Raw genomic sequence first — 9,763 nt, 5'->3', positions numbered from 1 at the left:
ACACACCCCCCCCCCGCTCTCTTCCCTCTCTCTCTCTCTCTCTCTCTCTCTCTCTCTCTCTCTCTCTCTCTCTCTCTCTCTCTCTCCTTAATTTTTAAGTTATGCAGGTATTTTCTTTGTCGAAGGTCCATGTGGTCTAGGAACTGGAAGAGCCACCAAGCATAGTGACAGGCAATTCATTTTAACAAACTTCAAAGGCTTCTTTCAAAGACAAGAGCTTTTCCATCTAGACTTCCCTTAGAAGGCCAGAGGATCACATGGAGAATTAATGCACTGACATTCTAGCTTTATAGATAATGTTACAAGCATAGGGGTCCTGAGTCCCACTGCATGACGGACATGTTCTTGTGCATGAACACAGCCTGAGCCCAGACAGGATGCATCTAAGGTGATGGACAATACTGTGATCCCCTCTGTTCCCTGGGGAGCAGGGCCTGGATTGTTGTCAGGGCACTCCCCCTCTAGACCATTCGAGTCCATTCTGCACAGATGCAGAGTGAGTTCTCAAAAAGCCACTCCATTTTTCCAAGAGCATGGCCTTTTCCAAGGCCACTTAAATACAGCAGGAGATGTCTTTTATGATAATATTTTTATCAATCCTTTGAAAATTTTATACAATGTAATTTGATTATATTCACCTTCCCACTCTTCCCCTAACTCCTCCCAGATCCACTCTACTTCCCACGCCTCCTAACTTCATGTTCTTTTTTTTTCTTTAATAACCTACTGAGTCCAATTTGTATGACTCATATATTCATAAGTATGGGCCTGTCCACTGGAACAGGGTCAATCTACCCAGGTCCATACCCTTACAGAAAACTGACTTTCCTTCCCCCATAAGTCATCAATTGTCCATAGCTCCTCAGTTAGAAGTGGGGGCTTATAAGCCTCTCCTCCCTTTAGGCTAGAATGCTGACTTCGTCATGTACATATCTCACGCAGGCAACCACAGGAATGCAGAGTTCTGTAATGTCCAGAAGACACTGTTTAGCTCTAGTCCTCCCCAACCTCTGGTTCTTACACTCTTTCCACCCCCTCTTCCTCGCTAGCCCCAGAACCTTGATGATGTAGATGTTCCATTTGTGGCTGATTACTCTATTGACACTCTGTCTGCAATTTGTGCAGTTGTTGAGTTTCTGTTTAAATCACCATCCACTGCATGTGAGATGTCTTAAACACTCAAAGACATAGACCCAGAGAGAGCAATGGCAAGTGCTAGACCTGGGGAAGAAGGAAACAAGGACTTGTTCATCAGGTGCAAAGGTTCAGTTTTCTAGGATGAGTAATTTCTAGAGACCTGCTGTATAATGGGGTCCTGTGCACTTACAAAGTCTCAAAGAGTGGATTCCATTGAATGTCTCATTGTTGGTGTATTCAAATGATGCTGTTCATTTCTCAACACTCACATAAACTGTAGAACATAAGTGTGAACCTTAACATATATGGTGCACCTAAGTGAGGGAGAACATGTCAGTGTCATGCACTAATGTTAACAAATGTCCCTCACCAGTGGAGGATGCTAGCTGTGAGGAAGGCAGAGAGAGGCCATGGGAGCACTCAGTGCTCTACACACTCAGCACTGTAAATACTGAAGACTTATGAGAGGTTGGAGATGAGAGAAAAAGATCAAGCCTTTGCGTATGATTCAGGTTGAGCTTATGAATTTGGATTGTGGTGTTTCCTGCCTTCCTCAGCCCACAGTGGGTGAATGTAGCTAGATGTAGGAATGACAGGAAGTGAATTTTGTCTGGAGTACATGGAGTTTGTTTACTAAGAGGCTGTGAAGAAGCTGACTGCACAATGGTTTCATTACTCTTGACCTTCCACACCTCCAGTCATTTTCTCTGAGCAAGGTGTATGACTCAGCACAGTGTTACATGGCAGAGTCACTGTGTCTTATCGTCTAGAAAGCCTGCTGGTGCTGCACAAAGTCCGTTCACTTATCACATCAGTTGTGGCCTATCTATAACCCAAATTGTGTGTTCTCTTGGTGGTTGTATTAGACAGTAGGGAGAGACCCTACATAGTTGAAAGTCAGTCCTCTCAGAGTGACATTAGTGTCCACCCTGGAGCCTCGGTGCTCGACATAGACGTCACCTCCCCTGAGCATGGTATGTTATTGAATCTTCTTCAAATACTTGCATGAAGCCATTAGGAGAATCAAACTCACATATGTAAGGGACTGTTTGGACAGAAAATTCCTAAAGAAGGAAAAAATAGTTCCTCTCTAAGAAAGCATGGTGTGCCACATGGATGGCACAGGTGATTCTAGTAAGAACTGAGGGTACCCTGCTCCTGCCAGGGAATGCTGGCTGGTCCCAAAAGACACAAGATGAAAGACTGAGAAGCATTCCTGGCCAGGAGCATGGCTTGTGCAGTTGGTAGCATCTTTTCTGGAACCCACACTGCAGGCCCGGTCTTTCTGCAGCCGCTGCAGCTACCAGCTAGTTTGATTGATTTTCCCTGGCAACGCCCTAAGTCAATTGGGCTGCAAAGGCAATTCCTTCTCACATTAATTACTTTCTCAGTGAGCAGCCAAATCTAATAAACCAGAACAGTTTATAAAACAACACTGTTTGAATATGAATAATTGAAGCCTGATTAGCTATGAGTTATGGCTTTCTTTTGTTGCCTGTCTTTTGCTGAGTTGGGGCAGCTCTGAACTGGGATTTTTGTCTTTGCAAAGATTCAGATGGTGACCTGGGGAGGAGCCCATGATCAAATGACTTGCCATGCCAAGGCTGCCTTTTCCTGGGCATTGGAGTCAGAGCCCTGGTTTCAAAGTTGCATATGATGTTAGCAGAGATATATTTCCCAGTTTGACCAGAGGTTCAGTTGGCCCCACCGTGGGTTGAAGGATGGGTAATCCAGTGAGTGTCTGGTAGGGGATCTGCCCACACAGCCCCATTCTCATCAAAGTCGGGTCCTTCACACTATCCAATACTCAAGCAGTTTGTTTCTGTTTGTGTTTTATAAGACATGTGGCAGGAATAGGTTGGTGACATGCAGCAGACGCAATCAGGGCTTCAATGACCAGCTAACCCAAGGTCTTCCTCTGAAGGCATTCTTAAGATTAGGGGCAGCCACCTTTTCATACTATGTCCAGCCTGATTCTCCAGCTTTTTTCCTTCAAAGGAGTTCAAATTATTTTTGTAAGGACAAGCTTTCCTGAACATCATGAGAGTTGCAACTCATAGAGGAGGCCTATCTCTAGGGATATCAAGGGATTTAGGTGTCACTGTCAGAGTCCTGGTATTTTTCCTCCCCAAACTGTGAGTTACCTGTCATGGGTAATCAAACCGCTATGGCAACCAGATTCTTCACGGCTTGATAGAAACCAAACTCCTTCTACCCCCAATTTACTTCCTGTTATCCCACATCTAGTCCACCTCCCCCACAGTGGGCTGAGGCATGAGGGAAACATCAGAATGCAAGAATGAACTGTGCTGCACTGCTCAGGTCTTTGGAAAGTCCTCAGCTCTGGTTGTCATGGAGATTCAAGAAGTTCCCTAGTCTGATTACTGTCTATGATTACTGTCTACCATTATGTGACACTGAGTATTGGCCTAGAAAGTGCTTAAGCAGGTCTTTTGCTATCCAGGAAGTGTCATTTATAGTACTTTTTATGGTGAGTTAGAAAGGTGCTGGTGTTCTGATTTCCACAGCCTGGAGATGTGATTTTATTTAGTGTGATTAATGACCCTCAAAATGAGACTTGTGGATTATCCTGGGTTATCCAAAATGCAATCGTAAGTGTCATTATAAGAGACATACAGACCAGTTCAAGCACAGTTCCTCCAAGTCCTGTGTCCAAAGTATGTGGCGTCTTCAGAAACAGGGTCTAAACTTCAAGTTCTGGGAGGCAACCAAGGGCAATGGCAATAGCCTGTGTTTCTTTGGAAATCTCTTTGGTTGTCCTGATCAACATCTTGAAAGGAGGTTTTCTGTGCATGGCACTGATGTTTCGTGAAATAGCCTATGGTTCCTAGAGGGACTATCATCACCCTCTGTGCCATAAACCCCTTTAAATTATATATATATGCGTATTACATATACATATAATGTTTCCGTACAGCTTTAGTGCTCAGTGACATCCTTAGTGATATTTATCTCTCATTCCTCCCTATTCCTCTGTATTATCCTCGCCCCTCATCCCCAGTCAAAGAACCCACTCCCATTTTCCCCATTTCCCCCTGGATAGAGTCTGTGTCCTACTATGCCCCTGTTTGAGCTCCTTCTTCCCCACTTCCCTCATGGTCCCTTTCTGCTTTCCTAACTTTGCTGGTTACTTCAAGTTACATACTCAAAATCTAAAGATTAGAAGCGAGGATCCACAAATGAGAGCGAACATGTGGCATTTGTCTTTCTGGGTGTGGGTTACTGCACTCAGTATAATGCTTTCCAGTTCTATCAATTTACCTACCAATTACATGATTGAGGAAAAGCTCTCATAGTATCAGAAGGTGCTATGTACACTGCCAAGGCAGAAAGGCAATCAATAGTCCTACTCAGCTGTAAAGTCTATGAACCACAATGACCAGCCCAGCAAGATATCTCTAATGGTGCAATAGTGGCACTTCTGTCTTGAGGGCAACCAATAGCTATCAAATTGGACTGAGGGCCTGCTCTGTAGGGGGGGAATTCATGCCTGGTACTGTAGTAATCCTAGTCAAATACCCTTGATTGGGGAGGTCATAGACCCTAGACCAGAACCCACTACTTCCATTTTCCTAAGCCAATATATTTCAAACTATATTCTAAGCACTTAGCATTTTTTAAAAATTACTTATTTATTTTATGTATATGAGTGTTATGCCTGCATATATGTAAGTGTACTCATGTCCTGCAGTGCCCACAAAGGTCAGAAGTGGGCATTGGGTCCCCTGGAACTGGAGTTATGGATCGTTGCTAGCTGCCATATGGATGCCAGGATCAAACCCAGGTCTTCTGCAAGAGCAGCCAATGAGCTTAACTGCTGAGCCATCTCTCCAACCCAAGTTTCAAACTGTTTCTGAGAGAAGAGATTTTCTTTCCTTTTTTTTCTGAAACCAGCTCTCCCTGTAGCCCCAGCTGGCCTCAAACTCACTATGTAGACCAGGCTGGCCTTGAACTCACAGAGATCTACTTGCCTCTGCCTCCCAAGTGCTGGGACTAAAGGCATGTGCCATCATGCCCAGCTATTTAACTAACATTGCCTAACTATTTTGTTCTGAGGTGCTCATTAGTAATCTATTGTTGTAAGGTGTAGGAATTTTTCCAGCTATTCTTGTTTTAATTATTCAGTGAACTGGCTCTTGTGTACACGGGATTGTACAACATCCCATTGTAATTATAGTTCTTAAGACTATAACAAATGGACTCTCTTTTAGGGCATTTGTTCCTGAATTTTCAGCTATAAGATTGGGCAAAGTAGTTCCTGAAGAGTCTTTGTGACTGTTTTATCAGGAACTGCATTATTGGGAATAAAAGTGCAACATCATTCAATACGCAGAATTACAAACACCCTTTTTCTTTTTAGCATTAAGTGTGATCCTGTTCATTACTGAGGTGGCAGCATCCAGCTGGCTAGATATTTCTTAAAGACATTCTTGGAATAACTGATTAATTCATATTTTTGTCTATTTCTGACTGCCAGAATATAGTCTATTTGAAACCTACAGCTATTTAGTTTCTATTTTTAAGTACATTTGGAACTCCCCTGGAAGCTCCTATAGAGGTAAAGTGGACATTAAAGGACCTCTTAGGCCTGAGATTATCTTCACTAAGAGGAGGCAACTTGTAGGCCAGGGTAAAGAGTATGGCCAATTGAATCAGCATGGAGGTCCCTTAACAGTTGGGTGGAAGGCTTCAGCAAAGGTTGCCCTGTCCATACCAGGTTTCAGCTCAGGTAGCATTGAGTGCAGAGTAATTGTTATTTGCCCCTTGACAAAGTTAAGTAACAACTCAAGACATTTAGGATGTGGGCTTAGGCACTACATCCCCCATAAGGTGAGAGACTCCACCCCCTATCATGTGAGATATGTGGAGGGCTTTATTCTCCCTGATGATAAGGTGGAGGTTCCGATGGTCTAGACTTTATAGCCTCAAAGCCTCTAACAGGAGCAATAGATTCTGGAAATCCTCTAACAGGGTCAGCATGCAATTTACTCTGGTAGGATCTATGTCCCTTCCAACTGGGAAGAATACTACTTAAGCCTGGGGATGTCCTGCCATGCAAGCAAGCAATTATCCAAATTGTGCAAATGTACTGTAAATTTAATCCATTTTATCCAAATATTCACTTCTCCACATTTATTTTCTATTTCTAAGGTATGTACCAAATCCTTGATCTTAATTCACATATTTGTGTCTGAGTTTTTAATTTTTATAATACAAAACTTGTCAAGCATTAAATTTTGTAAGAAGTGATGATGAAGTTTCAGTCACATTCATCATTAAGATAATAGGAAAATAGTATGAAGCAACTTCATGGAACTTCGTTGTTCTATTGGAAAACACTGTATTTCCTACATAACAGCAATTTACCCTCCATATATTAGACTTTAGAGATGGAGCCAACTGGGTGTCCCCAGGAGTAAATGGAGAGATTTAAGACTGAACTGTTTTAATAGTTTTTTTTTCCTTTTAGATTTTAGACCAGAGATATTTTTAGATCAAGGTGTTATTGATATGATTTCATAACACAAGCATATTATAAGCAGTACACATTCAGCAAAAGTAAAAACAAAGTGAATCCATTATATCCTTTAGGTAATAAGACATCATCAGACTTATTTTAGAATTAATATTAAAGACTTTTTAGATGACCCACAGAGGAAAAACTGGAGACACATTTATTTCTCCATCCAAGGCAACTCTCTCTGGTTCTCCTAACTTCCACAGTGTAGAGTAGACGTGCATCAAAGCAAGCTGTCAGAGGAGACTGTGTTTTACTTTAATTAATTAATAAGTTATGCGTTATTCATTCCCCCATAACAAACAGATTAAAAACAGTTCTTTCTTAGTCTTAATTTCAAAGGATTTCCTGCTGGCAAGATTGTTCATTTTTCCCGGGCACTGTTGGGAACAGCCTTCTTTCTTTTGGTTTAATGTGTTCAACGTCTTTCTGTCATCCGAACCACAGTTTTGGTAGTTAACAGCACCAGAAAGGGTCTCTCCAAAGTCAATTTCAGCTTGTTTTCCTCTCAACTTTTTGTTTTGTTTTATATTGAGACAGGGTCTGCCTGTAGCCCCAGATGGATTAGAACTCACTGTGTAGACCAGACTGGCCTTGATCTCACAAAGATCTACCTGCTTCTGCGTCCCAAGGGCCGAGTTTAAAGGTGCGTGCCATCACACCTGGCTCTTTTCAATTTTTTTAATGGAATTTAGTTCCCCAGTTCAGTTGGAAATTCAAGTGGAAGGAGACCTTATAAACTAAAAGAAAGCAAAATGGAAGAAAGACTTGACACATAATTTTTGGTAAATTTTTTTTTTAGTTTTCATGGTAGGAAGGTCTGTTAATCCATTAAGATCAAGCCTGTAACTCCTTTTAGAGCTATTTTAATCTTAAGCAAAGTTAAAAGCAGATACTTGGGACAAGGCAATCATGTTTTAAGTACAAATTTAGTTATATATATGTATATACATATGCGTTTTATTTATTTTTTCTACATTTATAGATAGGGGTGTCATGGGATATGATAGTCCCGGTTAATATAGTCCATATGTATACTGTACAAAGCAAAATCATAGCATGACTAACTTTAATTTAATCACGTTAACAGTGTAGCAGGTAAGAGGCAAAACACCTTGAACCTGTAGAGGTTGTTCATCACTACTAAAGACTTTAGGGTTTTTCACCTTAGGCACTTTTGTCAAGTCCACACACAAAATTTCAGCTATTTTGAGAGGGTCTCAGTTCAGGAGGCCTCCAATCTCGGGTTTGTTTTTCCTGTTATCCCTTTCCCTCCCCTTTGGCAAATTATAGATCCATTAAACACCTGCTTAGGAAGGCTGCAGACCCCTATGCAATGATCACTTTTGTGCTGTACCACACATAACCCGAGGTACTCAGTAACACCCCTCCTTGTAGGATAGACACAGGATAGTGTTCAATCCCTGGAGACCCCATGACTTCTCTGACCAAGAGGACAGGTGACATATCAGCAGGGTTTCATTGTCCCCTGGATTATGGCTAACCTTGGAAGGAAAGGGCAAAAATATTGGTGTGCTGGATAGCTTTTGTGTCAACTTGACACACCTGGGTTGAGGAAGCCTCAACTGGGGAATTGCCTCCATTGGACTGGCCTGTGGCCATGTCTGTGGGGTGTTTTCTTGATTTTTGGATGATGCCAGAGGGCCCAGCCCACTGTGGGTATACCACCAGCACAAGTTGTTCTGTGTTCTTTAAGAATGCAAACTGAGCATGGGCCAAGGGAGCAAGCCAGTAAGCAGCAGTCCTCCATGGCCTGTGCTCCAGCTCCTGCCTCCGGGTTCCTGCCCTGAGTTCCTACCTTGGGCTCCCTCAGTGATGAATTGTGACTGGGGAGCTGTAAGCCAAATAAATCCTTTCCTCCCCAAGTTGGTATTGGTCAGAGTGTTTTGTCACAGCAATAGAAAATCTAACTAGAACACTTGGATATCCTCTTTGACCCTCTTATCTTCGTTGGTGTAGGCTTCCAAGATGCATTGGACACCTGGAAGGACAGATTTCCTCATCTTGTATTTTTAACTTCTGTGAAACATTAGATAAAGCCTAGACAAGAACAACCAGTTTTTTTAAAGTCTTAGTTTTAGTATGACTACTTTCCCCAAGTGATAAAGTCTAACAAAGTTAGTAAGAGCACAAGTAATTATTGTAATTAGATATACATGCTTTGTTCTTTTAATCCATTTTGGCAAATGTTATCCTGAGTACATCAATATCATTTTAGGAGTTTTAATCATCAAGCATATATCATCTTTGAGTCATCTACAAACCTTGTACAACCTCATCCTCTTACAACCTGGCTTTAAGCTTTCATGGTTTTGTTCTCATTTTTCACTTTTTATTCTTGGGAAAAATATTATTTTGTCATAAGAAAATCCATAACCTCACATTTACATAATTTCCAATGATTTTGGTCTCATATCCACTTACTCTTTCTTATTTCTTCTGTCTAAACAAGAGTTGAACCCAAATGATACTTCCCTCCCCCCGTTTTTTCTCTTGTGGTCACACAGAACCTGAGAGGTTTTTGGTTTTTTTTAAGTTTACATTTTACATTTAGCACATTATCAAATTGATCTTGAAATTACAGCCCCTTTGTAAAAGAAAAGGCAGAAAAAAAAGCACATGGGGTACCCAAATCATTACAAGTCAACTCTGTTTGGCCCAAACCTAAGGGTTTATTTTGTATTCTACCTGGGCAGTCAGTAGATGGAAGGAGAAACAAATTTAAGCTTATCCACCCTTTTAATTATTTACACTGGTGCTTTGAGGCCGAGCTGGGTAGGAGTGACCTTCAGTCCCCACCTGCACCTCTGTTTCCCTGTTTGATGATTTGGATCCATGCCAACCCACATTAATTTGATTTATGACTATTAATAATATCTTAGACCTTAACAGTTGAGCTATCTCTCTGGCCCTCAGTCTTTTGTAGCTTTCTTGCTATGTTTGGCCAGCTGTTAGCTACAAAGTATACTTTTACCATCCCTTATCCCAAAGTTTTTTTTTTTTTCTCTTTTCTTTTTGTATATTTCTATGAGTAGCTGCAGGTGCCCTCAGCCCTGTCCTTTGCTC

This window comes from Nannospalax galili, unplaced genomic scaffold, assembly GCF_000622305.1.
Source record: "Nannospalax galili isolate Female #2095 unplaced genomic scaffold, S.galili_v1.0 scaffold243, whole genome shotgun sequence".
NCBI classification, from domain to species: Eukaryota; Metazoa; Chordata; class Mammalia; order Rodentia; family Spalacidae; genus Nannospalax; species Nannospalax galili.
The sequence above is the reverse complement of the archived record's forward strand: the minus strand, read 5'-3'. Positions refer to the sequence as shown.